Below are 24,281 nucleotides of genomic sequence, written 5' to 3'. Positions count from 1 at the left end.
CTTTTTTTGGTACTGGGGATTGAACTCAGAACCTTGTGCTTGCAAGGCAGGCAGCAGAACCACTAAGCTAAATCCCTGGCTGGATTTGACCCATAGTAACACACACTGTTGTGGCTTGCATCTAGATATTTCCCCAAAGTCTCACGTGCTCATAGTTGGGTAGTTTCAAAGGTGGATGGATTAGGGTGTGTGAATGTGGATTAAGGCTGTGATACTGGGATTAAAGTGTGGATAATGGAAGCCCCACCCTGGGTACGGGTGGCACCAGTCAATAGGCTTGAAGCCTGGATGGACTACAAAGGGACAAAAAAAAAAAAGGCTTGCTACTGCTGCTCGCTGCTTTGGCTGCTTGCTGCCCTCATGCTGCCATGCCATGGACTGTTTCTCCTCTCTCATGCTCCTCTGCCGTGGCACCCTGCTTTGGAACCAGCTGACTATGGGCTGAAATTACTGTAAATTGTGAACTGAAATAAATCTTTCTTCATTTAACTTTGGATATTTTGTCTCAGCAACAGGAAAAGCAACTAGCACACACGCACAGAAAAGCTCCACATTCATTCTGTACCATCACCACCCTAAGAGCCTTCTGTTGAGAAACAAGTAAATTTATGAGAAACACAGTGCTCTACCAGCTTAGAGTTCAATTCCAAAAGTAATTTGTCAAGTTCTCCATATTTTACTTATTATACACTTCATTAGCCAACAGAATCGGCAACTATTACACAATAGCCATCCAAGCAGATGCTAGTACATCAAAAAAGATCATCCCTGTGGCTAGTGCAGAGGAAAGATCCAATTTCCTGCACAGCTGAATTTTATTTCAACATTGTAAAATTTCCAATTTCTCAGTAAAACCTCAAGTAACCAAGAAGCTTCTGGGCTTAGTGCTCATTTCTTGTCCTAGTGCTGAATTTCTTCTCTGTCCTGGATTGAATTCCTATGAATTCTGGAGTCAGAGAGAAGTTGCCTAACAGTGGAAGCTACACCAACATGAATCTACAGAAAAAAACTTTAAAAGCTATAATCTGTGAGTTTCTGGATAGATATTAAATATTTCTTTTTACTGTTTTTGTTTTAATTTCTCAAGGTCCTTCATAGGCAGGAAATGAGAACTATGATTGATAAGAGTCTTGACAATCATAGGTCATTATTCCTGGCATGATGTGCTGGCTGCCTCACGACAGGCCCAGGGCAATGGGGTAGATTGATCATGAACTGGAATTTCTAAAACCATCTGCCAATGTAGACTTTTCCTCTTTACAAGTTGGTTAATTCAGGTATTTTGTTACAGTAGCAGAAAGCTGACTAACACATGTACAAAACAGAAAACTTGGCATCCTATTAAAAATATCTAACATTTATTGAGAACAAAGTGTATGCCAGGCATTAAGGATATATTCAACAAAAAATCATGAAATAAGACCACTTTTCATTCCCATCTTATAAGAGAAATGTATTGCTCAGTTATGATAGATTCCTCACAGCTATGTTGAAGGTAACTCAGGTGCTGATGGTGCTCTGACCTCCAGAAAACTATAGGTTACAAGTAGATGAGCTGGATAGCTTATGCATCCCTCCAGAACTCACTCATCCTTCACCTCCTTTTCCTGTACCCCCAGGCTCCTAGCTGGATATGGTCAATGTGAAACCATAGTCCAGAAATAAATAAGAAAGGAGAGTAAGGTTGTCATGTTTGCTTCTTCATGGAGCAATATCATGAGTGTTGGTGTCTTGATAAGTCAGCAACTCCTGGCAAGCAGGCCTCTCACACCACAGTCTCTTTCTCTAGTTTCTAGTAATTGCTGCCCACTGTAGGCCTTTCAGAAGGCACAGCGCCCTACTCTTCCCTGATGTGAGGTACAGCACCACCCGTCTATCCAACTGGAGTGTTGTCTCTTTCTTGTCAGAATCCTGATAGATTTATACTGTCTATCAGAATATGTTTCATCAGAAGTGAATTATAAAATCCATGGGTACTTTTCTCATCCCTGTGGAGGAGATAGAACCTGATTATTATGTAAGGGCAATAAACTAGGCATGTCTGATCACTTCGGTTTCTGTCTCATATACAGCATTTCATAAATTGGATTAAAAACAACTATGAGTCAATACATATTTTAAATACTTAAATTTCTAATTAACTTGAACATGCTGCTATATGAATATATCTTGGCAATTTCTGTCTGATTTCCTTATTCTTATTGTCTCACCCTACAATTTAGAATACATGTTATGTATTTTCACTCCATGTCAAACTCAAAGCAATGGTGGTCTTTTTTTTAAAAGCCCTAAAGAAATGCAGCTTATGAAGAATAAAGTTTTGGGGGTTCTCCTAGGAAGAACTTAGAATTGTGCAAAATTAGAGTGTACAGCATCACATCTATCGAATACTGGGAGGACTATAGATTTAAAGAGATCATTAGTTTTAATGATGGCACAAAAGTGTTTTATGAACAACCTAACTGAGCTAGGTGGAGTAAGTTTAAATAACTCTAGTCTCAGTCATGTTCATTGTATACTTTGGTTCTAATGGAAGCACACTATATTTACCAGGAAGATATGAATGACACAATCCAGATTTATTTTCCCTTTGTTCAAACTTGTGTATCTCATGAACTAATGATGCTCAGTGATAAAATTCTCTCTGAGTAAGCATTACCTTGGCAAATTTTCTGACTCTTCTGTTTATGTGTCCCCATCCTACACCAAATCATATCATCTCCTATGCTGCTTATTGCCTTGGCACACGCCCTGCCAACCTGGGACTATTCATTGCATGTACCTCCTTTATGGAATGGGTGGCACTTTGTGGATAGAACACAGGCATTCAGAAAGAGTGCAGTCAGTGTTTGTGGAATTTATGCAAGATGCTTGGAGCAATGACAATGAAAAATAATGGGCCCAAGAGTACATTCTGTATTTTTAGAGTGGGGCATGCTCTCTAACATGTCTGTTGCCATTTACTTTGATGACTTTGACCTGATTATAAAGGAAAACCCCAAAGAATTTCAAAATAAGAATAGGAAAATGAGTACTTAAATTACTTATTGTATGTTATAGCCCTAGTTAAATCAAAATTTGTGGTGAAGAACATCACTTAAGAATTCTGAGAGCTTGGTTATCTGTCTTGTGGTAGCATATATCATAATGTAACAATGAGGAATTAAGCCAAATAATAGAATGTAAACTTGGAAAAAAACCCAATAGCTGCATGAGTCATAATACATTATTCTAAAGGAATTAGTTTTCTCATTATATGAGTTGGCAAAAGCAATTTCAACTTGCATCCATCAATATGAGTTGTTTTGGAGCAACACATCTGCTAAAAAATAACTACTTAAAAAGTCAATTTTTAAAAAACCCCAGAATAAATCATCTTGATATGAGAATGTGTGGGGTTCAAGGTCCAGTAGAGAGGGAGAACCAACAAAGATGAGGCTGGAACATGACATTAAGTGCTTCTTCAAAGAAGTATTTGTCAATTCCAAAGGAGTGGCTGAGATTACAAGGGAGTGAACAGATCTCTCAGCAGCCCAGGCTAGTTTAGAGGCAGAAAAATTAGAGTTCAGGGCTGCCGAGAGGAAGAGCCTAGAAAATCCTCCAGAGCTGGGTTGAACCCAAACTACTATGTTTAGTGAACTAAATCAAAGAGGTCAGTCCCTTGGTGCAGTTCTACTTCTGTTTGGTTAGCTCTCTGCCAGAGCAGAAATTAACCATCTAGGGCCCAAATATCATTTAGAGACTCAATTTTTCTCAAAAATCTTTTGTATACAAAGCTCAGTTTTCTATAAAAATTAAGTGCTCAAGAAGGCCCAGAGGAAAAGTAGACAATTCAAACAGATCCAGAGATGATCTAGAAAACGGAGTTATCAGACAAAGGCTTTAAAGACATAGCCACAATCAGTATGTTCAAGGAATTGAAGACAAACTAGAGGGTTTAACAAAAACAAACAAATAAACTAAAAGAGCCAAATGGAAATTCTAGAAATGAACTTATATTGATATGTAGTAGGTAGATACAGTATATAGGTGAGTAGAGATAAAGATAGATAGGTAGAGAGATAGATAATTCTACCTATCTATCAAATTAAGAAATTAATGGACACCTTTAAGAGAACACACATCTGAAAAACATTTAGGGAAAAGAGAATATCGAGACCAAATACCAACCGCCTAGCTTCTCTTCACCTATCAATAAACCCGAAAACAGGGAAAAGGAGGTTAACAGGCATACTGAATATGTGTAAAGAGCTAACACAGGAGTTCCTGGGATCCCAAAAGACAAACAGGAAAAGCCAAAGCAATGTCTATAGAGAAAACTAGCATATGCTGATGTCTAAACGGATAATGTCAAGCCACAGTACCAATTGAACTATGAGCAACAAAGGAAAATATGAAGAAAAAGAAATGAATGTGCATTTGATAAAACTGTTGGAAAACAAAGGACATCATTTTAAGAGTGGGAAAAGAAGCAGGCTGTGGTGGTGCAGAGCCATAATCCCAGCACTCTGGGCGACGGAGGCAGGAGAATTGCCAGTTTAAACCTAGCCTAGGCAACTTGGCAACTTAGCAAGACTGTCTCAAAATAAAAAATTACAGGATGTAGCTCAATGAAAAAGCCCTGGGTTCAATTCCCCAAGTCCCCCCCTCCAAAAAAAAAAAAAAAAAAAAGAAAAGGAAAGAATGGCCAGAGGAAAAGTGTCATCTTCAGAAAACTAAACAAAAATGGAAGGCCACCTTCCCCTCAAAAGACAATGGAAGTTATAAGAAAACTCAATGTTGTTTTCAAAGAGCACTAAAGGACAAAGAAAAATTAAACAAAATCTACCAACCTAAAATTTTATATCCAGAAAACATACCTCAAAATATTTTCAAACAAAAAGTGAGTGAATTTCTTGCCAACACATTGAGCATAAAGTATATGCTAAATAATGTTCTTCAGGTAGACTGAATATAATTCCACCGGAAATTAAGGATTAACAACCAGTGGAAATAAATGTAGGTAAATCTAAATTAATACTGACTGCTTTAAACAATTACTATTACAATGTCTTGTGGTGATTGAAATATATATCAAAGTATCTATCAAGTTAAAATGTCTAAAAATAGTAGTATTAAAAGTGAAAGGAATGGACGGGAATTTAGCTCAGTGGTGCTGCTGCCTGCCTCACAAGCGCAAGGTCCCGAGTTTGATTCCTGGAACCAAAAAAAAAAAAAAAAAGTGAAAGGAATATAAATTGTCTTAGTGTTCTGAGATGATTGCCTCCATAAAGCAAAAGAACAAATGTGTATACATATTGTAATATTTGGTGTAATTATTAAAAAGTTTAAAAGAATCTAATTATCAAGTCAGTATGGTGAGAAAATGAATAATAAATAGCACTTATTTCAAAAGTAGTGAGGACAAAACAAGTACATAGTCCAGTTGGATAAAATAAGAAAAAAGAGTAAAATTATAGGTTGTAGAAAAAGAGCAGAAATTACTTTAAAGAAAAAATGAAATCAATCCTTTTTTTTTTTTTTGGTACTGGGGATCGAACTCGGGTCCTTGCGCTTGTGCAGCAGGTGGCAAAACCACTGAGCTAAATCCCTGGCCCAAAAATCTGATAAATCTTTTTTTTTTTTTCCGGTACTGGGGATCAAACTCAGGACCTTGTGCTTGTGAGGCAGGCACTGGAACCACTGAGCTGAATCCCCGGCCCTTGAAATCAATTCTTCAATTAAAGTACAAAAGTTATCAGATTGGATTTATATATATCACTAAGATGCAGAAAAGCAGAAGGGTGAATAGCAAAAGCAATCAGATAACTTTTATAAGAATAAAGCTAATATAAATTTTTAGTTTTAATTAAAATTTTTTAATTTGTAAATTTCACATTCACATATAATTGCAAGAAATACTATAGAGATTTCTTGTATCTTTTACTCAGTTTCCCACAGTGGTAACATCTTTCCAAGCTATAACACAGTATCAGAACCAAGATATTGCTGTTGATATTTTTAACATATAAAATACTCTCAGCACCATAAATGTCCTCCATGGACCTCTGTATGCACACACACTTACCTTTTGTTCCACTCCCTCCAAAGCAAAGGAAGCCATTAAAGCATTCTTCATTTCTAAAATTTTATCATTTTAATAACCTTATATAAATGAAATATACAGTATGCAAACTTTGGGAACTGACTTACTTAGCTCAACTCTCCAGGAAGACTCATCTGAGTTGTGTTAGTAGAAGGCCATTTGTCTTCATAAAAGAGATGGACTGGTGTGTTTGATGTTTACCTGTTGAAGAATATTTGGATTATTTCTAGTTTTCAGCTATTACAATAAAGGTGCAAGAGCGTGCATACATATTCTTTTTGAATAAAAGATTGCTCAGGGATAAGCACCCCAGACTACAATTATCGGGTCATATGGTAGTTGGATTTTTAGGTTTTAAGAAACAGCTGCATATTTTCTAAATGGCTGCCTCATTTTATATTCCCAGTGGCAAGGGATGAATGATCTAGTTGTTGCTACTTTTTGTTTGTGTGTTTTAGCCATTCTCATGGTGTGTAATGATATCTAATTTTGATTTTAATTTACACTTCCCCAATGGTTAATGATGTTGAATATCTTTTTTCTGTGCTTTTTTTGTCACCTATACATTTCTGTTCATGTCTTTTACCCATTTGATAATTAGAATTTTATTTTTTAATGTATCGTAAGAGATCTTTATGGATCCTAGCTAATTGTTCTTTGTCAGATATTTGATTTCTTCCAAGTTTGCTTTTTATTATCCTTAGAGAGTCTTTCATAAAGCAAAAGTTTTAAATTTTGAGAAAGTGTAGTATTTCAGGTTTTCTTTTTAGTGACTTTTTTGTGGATCAATTCTAAAAATCACTTGCCCTGCTCCAATTCCTGAAGATCTTCCTATGCTTATTTTTCCAAATACTTTATACTTTCATGTTTTATACTCAAGTCCATCATCCATTTTGAGTTAACGTTTTGATGAGGTTTAGGTTAAGGCTTGTTTTTCTTTTAATTGTGGACATCCAACTGCTTCTACACTATTTATAGGAAAAGCTACTAAGAATAGAATTTAAAAATTGAGACTTAATTATATGTTCACTATAAGAGAAACACTTTAAATATAAAGATATGGATACTTTGAAAGTAAAATGATGGAAAAATATGCAACAGAGAGCATAAATTGTTGTGGTTATATTTTAAATACAGTGGGTATTAATGTCAAGACAAGGAATAATACTAGCACTGAAAAGGTGTCAGTTTAAGAGGAAGATATAAAAATCCCAAGTGTTTAAGTAGCCAATAATAGAACTTCCAAATACACAATGCATTTCTATATATACCTATGGAAATTAATAGAACATGTATAAAAAGAATTACACAAATCAAGGGGGGAGGGGATTTAGCTCAGTGGCACTGTGCCTGCCTAGTAAACACAAGGTCAGGAGTTCAATCCGCGGTATCAACCCCCGCCCCCCCCAAAAAAACAAAGAAAGAATTACAAACACCAATGCCCTTTGGCCCATAATAAATGGATCAAATAAAAAATTAAAGTGTTTGTCATGTGATCTACACAATCAACACACTAGACGTAATGGAGTAGACAAACTAGACATTTATGGAGTATTTTACCCAAAAGTAGCAGAATATGCATTCCTTTCAAGAGCACATGTTAGGTTTACCACATAAGGGTATTTTCCTGGGCAAGAAAGTAAATGTCATAACATTTCAAGATTGATTAAATTATAGAAAATGTCACCTGACCATTGGGGTATTAGATTAAAAAATCAGTGGCAATAAGACACTCAAAATATTTTCAAATATTTGGAAGTGAACATACTTACAAAGAACTAACCAATCAAATAAGGAATCATAAGGGAAATTAGACAATACACTGAGTTGACCAGCAGTGAACACAGTCATATGTGGTGTGATCCAAATATACAGTGAATGTTTAAATTTTAAAAAATTACAATTGACACCTTGCCATTAATCCTCCACAAATACCCCTGCTTGCTTTGAACACACTTATCCTATCATTCATGTCACTTTCTGAAGCAGGTCTGGAGGTCCTCTTTCCTATCTTTACAAAGTGTGATAAAAAAATATGTGAGTATTGCTGCCAGTCTCTTCCAATGGTAAGGCAGGTTTGTAAAGTCCTTACTGTGTGTCTTCACCCCCTTATTCATGGGACCCAGTACCACATGGCTCTAGGCTCTTCCCCAAAGTCAGAATGACCATGAAGGCTAAGTGTTTTGTATTGATTCAGGACTCAAAACAGCCACAACAATATGACTAAAGACTCTCACAAAAGAGGACTTCCAGAACGGCATCAGAAAGTGGCAGGAACATTGGGCAAGTGCATTCAAACCAAAGGGGAATATTTTAAGAGCCACTGATGGCAATGTGTCTTACTGTAATTTAAAGAACTTCAACATTTATCATATTTTTAATCACATCTCACATAAAAACTTGTGAGATACAATTAAATCAGTTCTTAGAAGGAAACATAATCTTTAAAGGCCTGTATAAGAAGAGAAATTTGAAATACATGAGAACTTGATAGGAAAAAGAATAAATTATGTGAAAGGAGAAAAAGGGAAGAACAAAGAATATGACATAAAAAACCATGAATTTGAAACTGTAACTGTATTAGGGTTCTCCAGAGGGACAAAGAGGAATTACAGCTATGTGCAGATGTAGATGTAGGTATAGGTATGGGTGTAGATGTAGACATAGAAAAGACTTTATGGGGATTAGTTCACATGACCATGGAGGTATGGCAACAGGTTTTCTGAAAGTTGGAGACCCAGGGAATCCAAGGGTATAATCCAGTTCAAGTCCAAAGGCCTCAAGGAATCTAATGTGTGACTCATTCCAAAGCTGGAGGCTTGAGATCCCCCCAGCCACTGATGCAAAGCTCAGAGTCCAGACTGAAGGAGCTGAAGTTCTGCTGTCCAACTACTCTGACTACGAACTCATGTGCCAGTCTCCCTTGGGCACACCCTCCAACACACCCAGAAATAATTCTTTTTCAGCTGGCTAGGCTTTGCTTCATTCTATCAAGCCAACACTTAGATTACTCATTACGCACAATCTTAATACTAAAAATGAACATGATGTCATAGGACATAAAAACTAGGAGTGGTTTTATTTATTTATTGGTGACAGAAATTTGTAATATAGAATAAAAAGAATAATTTACTATAGCAGCAAAAATATAAAATACTTAGGAATTAACTCATCAAAAGATATGCAGGATTGTACACTTTTTCTGAGAATTTAAAAAATATTTAAATAAGGGACAACATATGCTATATTTCTAGATTAGAATATTCAATTTTGCTAAAATGTCAGTTATCTCTAAGCTGATATACAGATTTTATGCAATCCCAACCAACATCCCAAATGGATTTTATTTCATTGGAAATTTTCAAACTGGTTGTTAAACTGTATATAGAAACACAAAGGATCTAAAATAGCTATAGCAATCTTGAAGAATATGGACAAAGATGGATAACTTACATTGTCTAATTTAAAGACTTACTAAATTTTAATAATAAAGGTATTTGGTGTTGGCATAAAAATAGACAAGATCAACCACATATAAAGTCTAGAAATTGGCTCACACATTTGTGATAAAGGGGACCAGCCACAAAAACTTTTAGGAAAAAAATGACACAAAAATTAACTTTAGATATGTAATAGTTCTATATTTAAAATCAAGCCATAAATTTGCTGAAAAAAAAACCAACAGATGAGTATACCACAATTTGGAGAGAGGCAAAAGATACAGTAAGTGTTAAACCTAAAATATCTTACAGTGTTTAGATTGATTTTCATTCATATTCTAATCTTTTGCTTATCATAAGCAGCACAGAAAGAAAATGAAAAGGGAGGACATATACTGAAAGACAATATTCTCATTACATATCTCTGACAATGACTTATATCCAGAATAGTTAGTGATACCTTACTAATCCATAATAAAAATACACACAGCTCACAATAATGGTCAAAATATTTTGTCACAGAGGAGTGCACATGAAAGCACATTAAACAAACAAAAGTATTAAGTATTTATGAAATGTAAATCAAAAATTAAACAACATACTTCAATGCCCAACAGAATAGGTGAAATACAAAGGGCCTCTCAACACAAAATATTGGTTACCATACTGAACATATGGAACAACTAGAACTTTAAATGTAAAAATATTTAACACTTTGGAAAACTCTTTCTAAAATTATGAGCCATACATCTGCCCTCAGATGCAGCAATTCTACTAAGACATTTACCAAGGAGAAACAAAAATACACGTTCTTTGTAAAAGGTTTATAACACTCCCAGCTGGGGAAAACACAAATGCCCAGCAGCATGAGGGGGCCTTTGTGACGTTACTGGGATGCGTTTGTTATTTGCCAGCCAGTGATACAAAAGAATACACTACTGAGATACACAACAGAAGGGATAAATCCCCCAAACTCTTACATTATGCAAGGAAATGAGACACAGAAGAGCACATTAGTATGTTTCCATTCATACAAAGTTTTAAAACAGGTCCTACTGATCTGCAGTGATTAGAAATCCATAGTGGTTGCCTGAGGGAGGAGGGCTGGTTTCGGATCAAGTCAAAGAGCCACATGGGAGCTCTGAAGGGTAGTGGGAATCGTCTTTTATTTGCTGTGGGTGTTGCAGCATTTCAAAAATCACTGAATTGTGTGCCTGAGCCTTCTGTATTTCCCCATACATAGATTTTTTTTCCTCCATAAAATTATTTAAAAGTACTAGAGCTAACATATATGAAAGATGCTCTTGTGTCACCTTCCAAGATACACAAATGGTCTCCAGAAAATGTGCACATTTTACACAGAAAATAGGCAGGAGGGGTTACAATTTCCTTTCTATTTCTTAGTTTGCCTCACAGAATCAGGAAAACAACAATCACCTCTAGTTGTTAGAAGCCATTCAGTATTTATCATGTTGTGTATATGTTAAGATCACAATAATAACAAATTTTCAAGTAGAATGGCTCAAGTTCAATAATGATTTAGCCTCACTCTCTTCATTTCCAGGTGGATCTCCTTCAGGCGGTGTTCAGGGGCCCAGGCTCCCCTCACTGTGGCTCCACCCCTTTGCCACATAGTTTTACAGGTTGCTGTCATGTCTTCTCTGTCCAGCCAGCTGGGAGGGAAACCAACCTGGAGTTGCGCCAGGCAGGCTTTCTGACGCCAGGATGGAAGGAGCTCCTACTGCCTCTACTCATCCTAGCTGCTGGAACTCAGCCCCCGGGCCATGCCTAACTGCACAGGAAGAACAAACTCTAGGCTGTGTGCTCAGAGAGAAGGTGAGTCTACAGAGCAGTCTGCCAGTCTCTATCACATCTTTGAAGAGCAATGTGCCAAGGACAGAGTTCTACTTCTTTTTTTTTCTGGTTTTCTCTTTTCCTTCCTAGCTTCCATTGAGGAAAATGGAAAAATCTGTCCTATATAAACCAGAATACTGAATGCTAATTATTTATCCCAAAATATGTTAGAAGCCAAATTGTTTGGCATACACATGAAGCCTTAATATCCTACATTTGCTACATAGAAGTGTCCAGGAGAATCTATGATCCAGGGAGCCACAGGGATCCTCCTAAAAAGGAGAAAATGCCTCTTAATCCACGTGACGTCTAAGCCAGTGTTGTCTGTAGACCATAAATATGAGGAAGACTTCATTCAGGAGTGTTCCCATAAGTGTGAAGGCTACTGCAATAGTGGTGAGAGATCAGAGTCACTGCTAAATACAGCCAAGACAGGCAGGGATGACAGCCGTGGAGCAGAGTGTAGCAGACTGGGTGAAAAATTCCTGACAGGAGACATCAAGGGCTGATGATTCTTGCTCCACTGGCTTACTGGAATGATTAGGGTTCACTTGTAGACAGTGAGGTTCACTTGCCCACGCTCAGGTTCTTCCTTTCTTCAGAAATAGTAGCACATTGTAGTTAGTGTCCTGGATAATTCATAGTATTATGGGGTTTTTTTCTTCTGTTTTTTGTTACCATACATACTTTCCATTGTTTTTTAAAACAAATTTTAGATGGAGTCTTGAACTCAAAATACTTGAATGCTAGTCATATTATTCTGCATGACTAGCAGCTGTCATCATTACTGATGACAAAACAAGAGTTCCTCAAGACAAGATAATTCAGAGTTTAAAACGTCAGGTTAGTTCTCAGTGTTAAAATCTTTTGAATTCTTAAACTCATAAAGCAATTGGTTTTATTCTGAAGTATTTTATTCATTCCAAGAATTAAAAAGCATCAAAGCAAATTTTCTGTTGGGAGGCATCCAATTGTCTGAGAACAGAACACAAATACAATGGGCTAGCTGATAGAATCACAGATTTCCCTCTTGTCATGTGTCCTCATGAAATGTTCCTCTGTTTCCTTCCCTCCCTCCCCCTCTCCTCCTTTCTATCCTTTCTCTCTCTCTCTCTGAGATCACACTACTTGCTCATTTGGCCTCTCAGATTTCTCAAATTGATCCCCAAATGACCAAAATCATCTCAACAGCTGACATTCATAGTTCTACCTGCTATTTACATGACACTAACCCACCCTCAGCTGTCAGATCTTTATAACTAATGAACTAATATATAAAATTATATCACTTCTATTATTGAACCAAGAAACAATGAGGACCTGGACAGACAACTCTTTAGCAGGAAGATAGGAGCAAAATGCGGCTTTTAATGATGCTGGTGGCTTCGTGAGTGACTCCTGTCAGTCTTGGGAGCCCTGAATAGAAATTTGTGCTTTTTTATATACCTCTTTTTATATCTAGGAAGCTTAATTTTATTGGAGTTTTCCTGGGAATATAGCAAGCAGGATACAGCAGTAGAGGGCGGGGGAGTGGGGAGAGCAAAGAGTTCTGGCAGAACTTTCTGAGTGCATTATGCTCCGTTAATGACAGATTACAAGTTGTCGTGGCTACTCTGGTACATTTCACAAAGAGCATAGTTACCTGGTTAACCCATAGTTGTCCAATTATGTATGGAGGGGTGGTCTCCTCCCTCATTATTAACTCTGTATAAAATAGAATTTCACTAAATTCACATTCCCCAGTGCAGCAGGAGGAAATATTTCTGCTCTATAGGTGAGTAGAAGGCAACATCAGAAAGTCACGGCAACTATCTCCCTACTATTAGCTAGCACATTCCTTACCTGAGAAAGCAGGATACGGCCATGCAGAGAACAGACACGGTAGATAGTTCCCAACTGTCAGAATGTTTTTTTTACAAAGTGGCCTCATTTTGTGGAAAATAATGACAAATTGCTTCTTACCTGTAAGTAAGTGTAGTCTTATTGTTCAGCATCTTTATTAATAAGGGAACCAATCTTCAAAATCAAAATGCAAGGTGTTATGAAGTGAACAGAACTGAGAACAGAAATAAATAGATGGACGCACAGCGCCTTCTGGCAGGCAGTGGAAACAGAGATTCCTCTCGGCCTGCATGTCTCATGCTCAGAGTGGGACAGCAGCCTGGGGCCAAACAGCAAGGTAGACCCTACATGGGCTACTCCAGAGCTGCTTGGGGGACTTCATCACTGGAGAGCTCAAGTCTTTCTTCAAAACATAACCAAAACAAGGGTTTCCATGCAACCCCTCCCTAATGTGGGATAGCTGATGTAACTGAGATCGAGTCTCTGTTCTTACACAGTTAAAGTATATTACAAAAATCACAGAATGTCTCATGACCCTTCGACATGACCTTCCCTAAAAGGGTTTCAGATGTTAAAAGCCTTCCAAATCAGACCCTGGCAGCCAGGGGCCTCAGATATTATTGACTGGTCTGCTTGACTCTAAGTGGATTTACTCTGGTTTAACAGCTTATTTTGTTGCCTGAGTTGAAATGAGGAAATGTAAAATCATCAGTGACAACTTTAATAACAAAATGCTGAGAAGCACTGTCCTCTCAAACCGGCATGAAATTGCCTCTTAAAAGTCAACGTGTGTCTTCGCTTCCAAGTGCTGTGCTGGATTCCCTTTGTGTCTCCAAATAGATTTGGGGGGAAAAAACCCCACAGTCATCACTGTCACTGTCAATTAGAGTCTCTAGGGTGTCACTTTCTGCCTGAGGTGCTGGCCACACCCTGCCAACCCCAACAGGACAGCAGAAAACATTTTCAGCCCAGCATGCTCTCTCTCAGGGCTTGTACTTCATGGCTTTGTAGCGCAGGATTCATCAACCTCTCCCTGTAGGGGTGGAAGTCATTTTATATGCAGGGAACAACATCTCCTGAGCTAATCTCAGAGTGAGGAGTCTTCAGCTGGACATAAGAGCTTACCAAAATCAAGAATAACAAAAATAACGAAAAGTACCCTCCAAAACCCTGCCAGGTGAATTAGCAACTAACATAAATTAGGAGCATTTTATAAACTTATCTTTACAATTCTACTTTAATTCAATGTCATTACACATACTAGTGTTGTTTCTTTTTCTCAGATACCAAGTTTTTCTCATGAGAAAACCAGCATGAAAATGTTTTCAGGCTTCACATTTAACTATTTAAATTGAGGCTTATAATTATTGAAATTATCTCTGAGGAGGAAACTTATAACTCGACCACATCCTAATGTGCTATACTAATCCATGTTTTTGATCAGGGGATTTTGAAGATTTGCGTGTTCTCTTTTGTCTTGTTTTTCTTCCTCCTAGCTGCAGTATTCATGCCATGAGTGAATGTGGGGCCCACTGAGGCCCTTTGACCTTACTCAGGACCTTTCTAGCCACAGTGGGGAGAGATGAGGTGGTTTATCCTTGGCTTCAAGCCTAGGGGTGCGCAGCCATGGTCCTTCCTGATGAGAAGTCAGCTGGAGCCAGAAGGCCAACAAGAAAGGGAATCAGATGGCACAGAGGGGAGAAGCTGATGGTTCAAAGTCATTGATGAGGCAGGAACTCCATTTCCTAAAGTACAAGTTTAGAAAGTGATGATCCATCTTTATAATCTGATGTTGCCAGGGGTTTGGAAAGGAAGACTTCCTACCATGTCTTTTTAAAGAGATAATATTTGTAAATATTTATGGAATACAGTACGACAATTTGATACATGGTTACAATGTATAATGGTCAAATCAGGGTAATAAGCACTTACATATTCTTTAACAACACTCATTGGTATGTGTTGGGAACTTTTGTACTCTCCTAGTGCTTTTAAAATATGTGAGATTGTTGTAGACCAGTGGTGATGAACCTATGGAACATGTGCCACAGTGGACTATTATCATTGAAAGCTCTAAAAGATTCACTATCACGGCTGTAGACAATAGTTATTATTCTGTGCCATAGAAAACCAGAACGAGTTCTTCACATCTAATCATACTTGGGTATCCCTCATCCCTTCTCTTCTTCTCTCCTACCCTTCCTGGTTTCTAGTGACCACTATCCAACTCCATTATTTTATGAGATTAACTGTTTAGTGTCCACAATTGACTGAAAATATGTAATATTTGTCTTTTTGTTCCTGCCTTCTTTGATTTAACATAATGTCCTCCAATTCTACCCATGTTTCTACAAATGATGGGACTATATTCTTCTTTATGGCTGAAAAATACCCAGTGTATACATAGATTACATTTTCTTTGTCCCTTCATCCATTGATGGGTACCTATGTTGATTCCATAACTTGGCTATTGTGAACAGTGTTGCAACAAACCTGGGAGTATATCTCTTTGATATACTTATTTTCTTTCCTTTCCAAGTATTGGAATTGGCATATTATGTAGTAATTCTATTTCTAGCTTTTTAATAAAACTCCATACTGTTCTCCATAATGGCTAAACTAATTTACATTTCTATAGTAGTGTCTAAAAGTTCCCTTTCTCTGTGTCCTCACTAGCATTTATTTATTTTTTCTTGTTGGTAATAGATGTGCTGACAGGTGAGAGGTTTTGATTTGCATTTCCCCGGTGATTAGCAGTATTGAACATTTTTGCATATATTGGCTATTTGTGTATCTTCTTCTGAGAAATGTGTATGCAGATCTTTAGCATATTTTAATTGGATTCTTTTTGTTGTTGTTGTTGAGATTTTTTTGTTTGTATGCCTAAACTCTTCATAGATGTTTTCTCTAGCTTCTATTGCTACCTACCTAGTGATTATTAGAAATAGACAGCTGTTCATAATGATTGAGTTCTTGCCCTTTGACAAGCACAAGGCTACATATTGCGTACACATCCTCCCAGTCAATTCTCACATTGAATTCATCTCCTTCCTGAGATAAAGATGTTTACCCCTACTAAGCACACAAAAGGAGGTGGCCAGGCCTGGTTCAAATCCAGGCAAGCAGTGCCAGATCTCACAAGTCTGGAAATCTCAACTGTGTGGGAAGGGGGCAGGGAGATCCCAGAAAAGAGGAGAGTGAGAAAGGCATCATCTGTGACGTATTCGTCTTATGCTCCCTGCTCTCCAATTCTGCTGAGACCAAATCTCTGTCAGGTTGATGGTGTCTGACTTATTTGAATGGCTTTCTTGCTTACAAAATATAATTTGAAATATTTTCCTATATTAGACCTAGAAAATCGCTTCTTGGCCTTTTGGCTAAGATCAAGTGTAGACCTAGAAACAAAGGTTAATTTGGGGGACCACAGACTACTGATTTTTCTAAGAAAACTACTAAATAAGTAGCGGTTTGAAGAATGGTAGGTTTATGGTTTTTCTTGTGTTTCATATTCCTGGGAATTGATAGAAAGTGATTCCTCACACACCCACTAAATACCAGAACTGCTCTCTGCCGAGTGATATTTATGACACAACCCACTTCACACTGCCGCCCACTTCCGGATATAGGGAAATGAAAAGCCTTGAGGATGACAACTGAATTGGCTTGGAATTTTCAGTTTGAAAACTCTAGGTACTTTGAAGTCTAAAAGTTAGAAGATTAAACAACTGGCTGAGCTGTTTGGCTCCAGCAAATTTCTTTGAACTTTCTGAGCCTGTGTTTCTCCAGCCATAACGTGGAGCTAGGAAGAGGATTCACAGTGTATGCCTACTCTGAGGGTTTCAAGAACAACGTCAGTATACAGTCACTGGTTCCTAGCATATTGACAAAGTTTCTTACTCTGTTTTCTGTTACGATAACTGAATATCACATACTGGAAAAATTATAAATAATAGAAGTTTATTAAACACACAGTTCTGGAGGCTGGGAGGTCCAAGAACTTGGTACCAGTGTCTGCTTGGCATCTGGAGAAGGTCTTCTTCCTGCCTTATAACATGGCAAGTGCATTACATGGCAAGATGGGGCAAGCATGCCTGACCAGGTCTCTCTTCTTACAAAGCCACTATGCTTTCAGGGAGGCCCCATGCCTCATTTAATTCTAACTGCCTTCCTGCGAACACCGCTGATAAAAGATTTGGAGAATTAAGTTTTATCATGTGGAGTTGGGAAACGCATTCAAATTGTTGCATAAGTGTGAAATATAAACCACTGCTTTTATTGGACTGTTGTTTTCCTCAGTTCCTCACCCATCAGAACCCAGGGAGCCAGGGAGCTTCTCCACACGTTCCCTCATCTCTTTGCTGGTCCTCATGATGGGAGCATGTTAGCCTGTGGGCACTTTGTTTCCCCTCTAAACAGGGAGCAGCTATAGCTTCCAGGGAGATAATGAGATGGAAAGGAACATAAGAGGACAGCTGTACATTCTTAGGTCCTGAAATGAAGACCTGAAGCTGGTCCAGAGAAGGGGATGGGGGATCTTGGAGGTGGGGCTCACCTGTTCCCAGGGAAGGCTGAATGAGCTCTACATGAAGTGAGCAAAGTATTGTTATGTTTGGAGTGCATTGGAGACATTCCATTGGAAACTTCTTCTACATCATCAACAGAGTGTGTAGTTCCCAGTGTGAGGCCCTGGAAGTCACCTCCAGAAGTTTCCTGGCACCAGGGTTCGTGTGCCCATAAGTTGGCTGCAGAAGGTGGCAGAGAAGGAAGCCAGAGGGTCTAAGAGAACCAGGAGAGCATCATAAGGGACTTAGGCTGATGAGCTTGAAGCTCTAAGTTGCCGTGTTTCTCAGAAAAGAATATAACCAAAATTAACCCAAGGGATAGCAAATCTTAAGAGAAATCATGAAATTGGTTTAAGAACTCTCCTAAAAATGCATCAGGTGCAGTGAGGTGGATGAGGTGAGAGCTGGGCTTCTTTCAGAATCAGCAGCTTCCTACGCTGTAAAGCTGTTCTGCAGCATGGAAGACAGAGTACATCAACTCAGCTAGGGTTGCCAAATGATGGTAATCAATCTGTGCTATAGGAAAAAAACAGTGAAATCTTGTTGAAGGGTATAAAAAAGATGAAAATAATGATGACATTTCTGAAGGGTGCACTAAATCTGGCAATTCTCCCCAAACTGACATTTAATGTAATCCTAACCAAGACTCCAAGAACATTTTTACAAAACTTGACAGGCTCATTCTAAAGGTCACATGAAGGAGGAAACACAGAAGATAAGCTAAAGAAATGATGGGATAGAGGAGTGAGGGTGTACTATCTCCAGCAGATATCATAACAGGCCATGAAGTACAGGAATAAATAAGACTATGGATGCACAGAGAGGAGCACAGAAATAATTAAGGGAATTGAGTAGAGAAATGAGGCAGACACACAGCTATCCTGAATGGGTGCTTGTCTTGGCGTTTCCACCAGGGATTAGTGCATAGAAAAGGATGAAGGGTGTGCATGCCACCCGATGTCATCCGCACTGCGTGGGGGCTATGAGAGTAGGGCGTGGCTTCTAAGGGTTTAAATCTCTCACATCAAAAATTTGTTTTAAATGAATTATGTAATTTGAAATCTTCTTCAAAATATTTTATTTTCTCTTTTATTCATTTGTGTTGCTGTTACATTCATTTTGTAAGATGGAGAAAAAGCTTTTGAGAGCCAAGACTTTCCCAATCCTGGAGCCACCCATGTTCAAGCCCCGGCTATGGGATTTTCTAGGTGTGGAATGCTGGGTAAGGTAGCTAGCCTTGTTCTGTCTCAGGCTTCTTACCCGAGTGGCTGTGCGATAGATTAAATGAGACGAAATAAGCTGTGTGCTTGGACTAGACCACGAAGGAAGCTGACTGGAAGGTTAGCAGGGTGCAGAATGAAGCAAGCACCGCTGGGAGGAACAGAGTTGGAGAGTGGTGCCAAGGAAGATGTGATTTCTGAAGGCCGCAGGAAGCAATGAAATTGTTCCATGCAATACAAATGTGTCATCAGATTTTCCCTTTGACAAAATTCCCTTGCCAGATTAAAGTTATTGCTTATAATTTATTACATTTTGTATTTTGTCTCTAAGATTAAGTCTCTTACATTCCATAAACAAAAAGCCTTAGATAAGAGTCAGTATCAGTACTGACATGTGAAAGAAAACATATTTTTGAAAGCATGGTAAGAATACTTGTCACAATTAGCATTCCCAAATGCATTTTGGGGTTCAGCTGGTCAATTGAGGAGAGCAGAGTTTTGCAACACACCAGGTTGCTTGTGACAAAGGAGATGATGTTTTTATTCTACTGGCAAATTGTTGGGGGGAAAAATCATTCCCTGGGGCATCTTGGAAAACCATTTAGAATTCAAATTTGTGACATTGTGTCTTTATTGTATATTTATATTGTTATTCAATTTTTTTTACTTTGCTATTCTTATTATCCTAATTAATAATTTAAAGAAGCATCTCATTAAAGTATATTAAGACATATGTATAAATATTTAATTTAGGTATGTTAGTATAGACCTAGATTCTGAACAGGACTAATATAGGCTGTAATGAAAATGGTTTTTATTATATCATCAAGTTTATAGAGAATTTTAATGCACATTTAAACTTCTGATTTACGTATATAATTTTAAATTGTGTATGTTATTGGTCTCCAAAAGTAACATAAAAGTTTAAAAAGACAACCATGCTAATGTTTTTGTTTTCCATTTATTCTACATAAATTCATGGCAGTCTTATGACATGGTGAGAATTCTGCAAGACTGTTTGTTCCAGTGACTCTTATTCTTTCTGTTTTGGACATTTTAATGTTTACAAAGCATTTATGAGATATAAAGAGAAAAACAACTTCCTTTTCTAAATCCTAGGAAGAGGAGAAAGAAAATCTCAAGAAAAAAAATCTCGACATAATAGCTACTTGTCTAGAGAAAATAAACAGAGATATATTAATGTAACTATTGAAGTAAGAGAATAGATATGGTGAGGTGGGGTGAGTACTTTGCTCATAGTTTTGGTGTTAAGATAGAAAGACGCATGCACATCGTGAGGCAGTCTATGAAATGTTCAAAAATACATTTGGCAGTCGTTTCCAAAATGAGTGAATGGATTTGGTCAGGCATGGAGCACACACATTTATATTAGATAACACAAACACTTCATCTGAGGTTAGTTTTAAAGTGTTTGTTATGACTCAGAACTCTTTCTGAGATAAGTAATGGTCTTACATGGAAATCTCTGCCAGAGTCCTGGAAGAGGAGATTGCTTATGCTTAGGCAAAAATGGAACTGGAGCTGTCATTTAAATTTTGTGAAATTTAATGACATGCAAAACAGTTTAATAAATTCAGTCACCAAAGCTTTCATCTCTGCAGAGTACTGGTCTTTGACTTACCATAAATATTACTGGGGATTGGAAGGTCAAGTGATTTTTAAAATTTTTATTATAATTCCTAATCTTTTTATCAGTCTTATTAATGTACCTTAACTAGCAACATTAAAAATTAAATGGAATTTTTGCTTGCTTACAGTGAATGTGTAGAATCTCAAAGAGAAAAATGGCATGGACACACCCCCCAGGCCTTTCCCCTCCCAGCCCCCTTTCCATAGCTTCCATGAAGGGGGCGCTCTGACACGGTGAGGCTATGCTGACTGCGTGCGACCTCACACCTGCTTTAGAAAATGGGGGGTGCAAGGAAGAGGTGACAGGAGAAGTCTGTGGTGACAGACTGAGACCTCATGTCCAGGGTGTGCGGGGGTGACAACCTCTGTGTTTTCAGAAGATGAACAGTCCCTCCCTGTAACCCACCCGGAGAATGTTCAAGGTGGTGCAAGTTACAGATGTTATAGCTGTTAGGTGGGAGGACATCTAGTCCACCTTCCCTAGCAGTGGCAAGGTGAAGACTGGGTCCCTGCATGCCCCCTGCTTTGTCCTTAGGTGTGGAAGAGTCCGAGCCCAAGAGGAGAAGGAGTGGGTTATGCTGGGCAGTCTGTTCAATCCCCAGCAACCACTTTTTACCATTTCTGCCTCCTGCTGAGTTCAGGGAGCTCACAGAAAGGCTCATGTGCTCTGGCTGCTCACTTGCCTAGTGGGAAGAGCTGGTGGAAGATTGGGGGAACAGGAAAGAAAATTGGGCTATTTATTCTGTCAGAACTTTCACTGCAGAAAGGAACGATTGCTCCAACATGCATGAAGGTTTGAGGAAGACTTCATTCAGGAGTGTTCCCGTAAGGGTGAAGGCTACTGCAATAGTGGCGAGAGATCAGAGTCACTGCTAAATACAGCCAAGACAGGCAGGGATGACAGCCGTGGAGCAGAGTACAGCAGACCGGGTGAAAAATTCCTGACAGGAGACACCAAGGGCCGATGATTCTTGCTCCACTGGCTTACTGGAATGATTAGGGTTCAGTTGTAGACAGTGAGGTTCACTTGCCCATGTTTAATCATAAAGAGTTTTTTTGTGTTTATGTTGTTTGGAGCCAGGGCCTCTCAGTTACTAAATTGCCCAGGCTTGGCTTGAAAGTGTAATCCTCCTGCCTCAGCCTCTCAGACTACAGGGACTACAGGCCAGCTGCTATGATCAACTGCATTTGTTTTCAAACTAGGTGCTGTCCCTCTAAAATCAGGAAGAAGACAAGGGGTCCACTTTCACCCCTCCTGTTCAATATAGCACTCTAAACTATACCCACAGTAATTACAGAAAAGAATGCAATAAAAGGGATACAAATAGGAAAGGAAGAAGGCAGACTGTCCTTATCTGGAGATGATACGTTCCTTTGCACAGAAGCCTCAAAAAACTCTGCAGCAGATTCTCAGAACTAACAAATGCAGTAAAGTGGGGGTGCACAGACATCAACAGCATTCCTGTATCCCGAGGGTGTACCCACCAAGAAAGAAAGCAGAAAAACCATCCCATTCACAGCGCTTCAAAAAAATTAAGTACCTAAGATGCAACCTAACCAAGGAGGTGAAAGACCTCTACAATGAAACAAGTCTCAAAGCACCTATTTTGTGGCACATCAGGCTTCTTCCTGGCCCCTCACAGGTTTATCCACAGGCTATAAAACTGCTTAGCAGCAGGGTGTGGTGCCACAAGCCTGCGATCCCAGCGTTCTGAGAGGCTAAAACAGGAAGATCAAAAGTAGAGCCCCACATGGGCAAATTGGTGACTAGTGTGACCCTGTCTCAAAATAAAAAATAAAAAGGGGCTGGAGGATGTAACCCAGTGAAGACTCTGGGTTCAATTCCCAGTACTGTAAAACAAACAAATGAACACTGAGTAACACAGTGTGGCCTTTTGTAACAAGGTGTAACACTAAGTATCAAGAAGCCCTACTGTGTTAGGCAACTTTCCCTCATGATAAAAAGTACCTGAGATGATCTACTTCTAAAGAGGAAAGGGCTGCTAAGGCTCATAGCTTGGGGTTTCAGTCCATGGCTGACTGCTACCATTTCTCCAAGCCTATGAAGAGCCAGCACGCCATAGCAGGAGGTGCAATAGAGGAAACTGCTCACCTCAGAGGCAGGAATCCAGAGCGAAAGAGAGGAAAGGGCGGAATACAGCTTGAACACATGGGACCTTGACAGACATCCAAACCTGATCACAGCACCTGTGCCTCCATGAGAAGTCTCCTGCCTGTGTTCCCAGGGTGCTCGTGTAGGGCCCGGTGGCACAGACGCCAGCAGATCTCCCTATCCATGGTTTTCACCTCTGCACTGCCTGTTTCCTGCCCTCAGCCCCAGCCTAGAAGGATTGCTATAATGCAATGAGGAATTAAGTCATTTTGAAAGAAAGAAAGAGACCCTGTTCACATAGCTTTTATTATAGTATATTTGTTATGATTACGGTACTGTATTATCAGATAGTGTTGTTAATCTACTGCTGTGCCTAACTGATAAACTTTATAATAGGTACGATGTTTAGGGTTTGGTCTCTATAGCTTCAGGCAGCCATTGCAATGGGGCCCTGGAAGTGCTCTCCGCAGAGGGCTGTTGTCTCTCCACCAGCTGAATCTGTCAAGCTTGGTCCATTTTTCTCTTTTTTATTAGTATATGTTTTTGATGCATAATAAATCCATTATTGTAGGGGATTGGTGCATATACATATCACATCTTGATCCTCTTTACTCCCTGCCTTCCTCTTCTGCTCACTTTCCTCCATCCTCAGGCCCCCTTCCCACCTCCACAAAGTCCATCTCCCCATTTCCTATCATTTATCTTTTGTTTTGATTTTAAAATTATTTATATTTGGGTTTCTTCTGTAAGAGAAACCATGTGATAGTTAACTTTCTGTGTCTGATTTACTTCAATATGTTTTCACTTTAGTCATTATTCCTTACTTCTGGTTTTTTTAGTCACTTTTTTGAACGTTTGAATTCTAATTAAGGTTTAATTTTATTCATCTCCCTCATTCTGAGGAAGCTGTGAGCTGTATTAGTGTTACAAGAATTCTCTTCAGATCACAGTTTGAGCACATCTTCAAGATTTGACATATTTTATTTTCTATCCAACTCTTCTGAACATTTTCCATTCATTCTTTTTGTGATTAATTTGTAGTTATCTTACACAACGCTGTTATAATGTAAGTTGGTATAGTAATTCTTTTTTTTTACTTTATTGAGGTTTTGCTTGCGGTCCACTTGGCTAATTTGTGTTGATCTTTCATGGATGCTTGAAGCGCACACATTACTGTGCTACATCCTTGTCTCACTTGTGTCTGCCTGACATTGGGCTGACAAGGGCCAGTCCTGTCTGCCCTAATACTGGGTCTCTGTTTCTCGGGTCTCAGAAGGTGTAATCTGTGGCTTTCTTGTTGCTTGCAGGTTTGTCAGGATACTTTCTTCCTCTTTGCCTTGGGCCCAAGATATTTACAGATATTACAATCCCTACTTCTTTTTAGTTGGGATTTTTCAGTAAGACCTTGGATCCTTTTACATACAACCTTTGTTACATCTTTCCATTAGAAACGACATGGTCCTGTCTTGATTTTTTTCATCTGTTGTATTGAGATTACTTTTATTTGCATAGATA

At 38.6% G+C, this 24,281-nt stretch overlaps 1 long non-coding RNA gene across 1 annotated transcript in view; it reads right to left on the bottom strand.

The window, feature by feature from the left end:
- Positions 1 to 24,281, bottom strand: part of LOC110346770 (uncharacterized) — a 50,266-nt gene that overhangs the window by 14,801 nt on the left and 11,184 nt on the right. Inside the window, exon 3 of the long non-coding RNA XR_015449130.1 lies at positions 6,193 to 6,286. This is a non-coding gene — a long non-coding RNA (uncharacterized LOC110346770). The remainder of the gene's footprint in view (positions 1 to 6,192; positions 6,287 to 24,281) is intronic.

Source organism: Heterocephalus glaber, unplaced genomic scaffold, assembly GCF_053883595.1.
Source record: "Heterocephalus glaber isolate CG9 unplaced genomic scaffold, H.glaber_assembly_v1.0 deba00000621, whole genome shotgun sequence".
Lineage (NCBI taxonomy): Eukaryota > Metazoa > Chordata > Mammalia > Rodentia > Bathyergidae > Heterocephalus > Heterocephalus glaber.
This window is presented reverse-complemented; position numbering and strand designations above follow the sequence as displayed.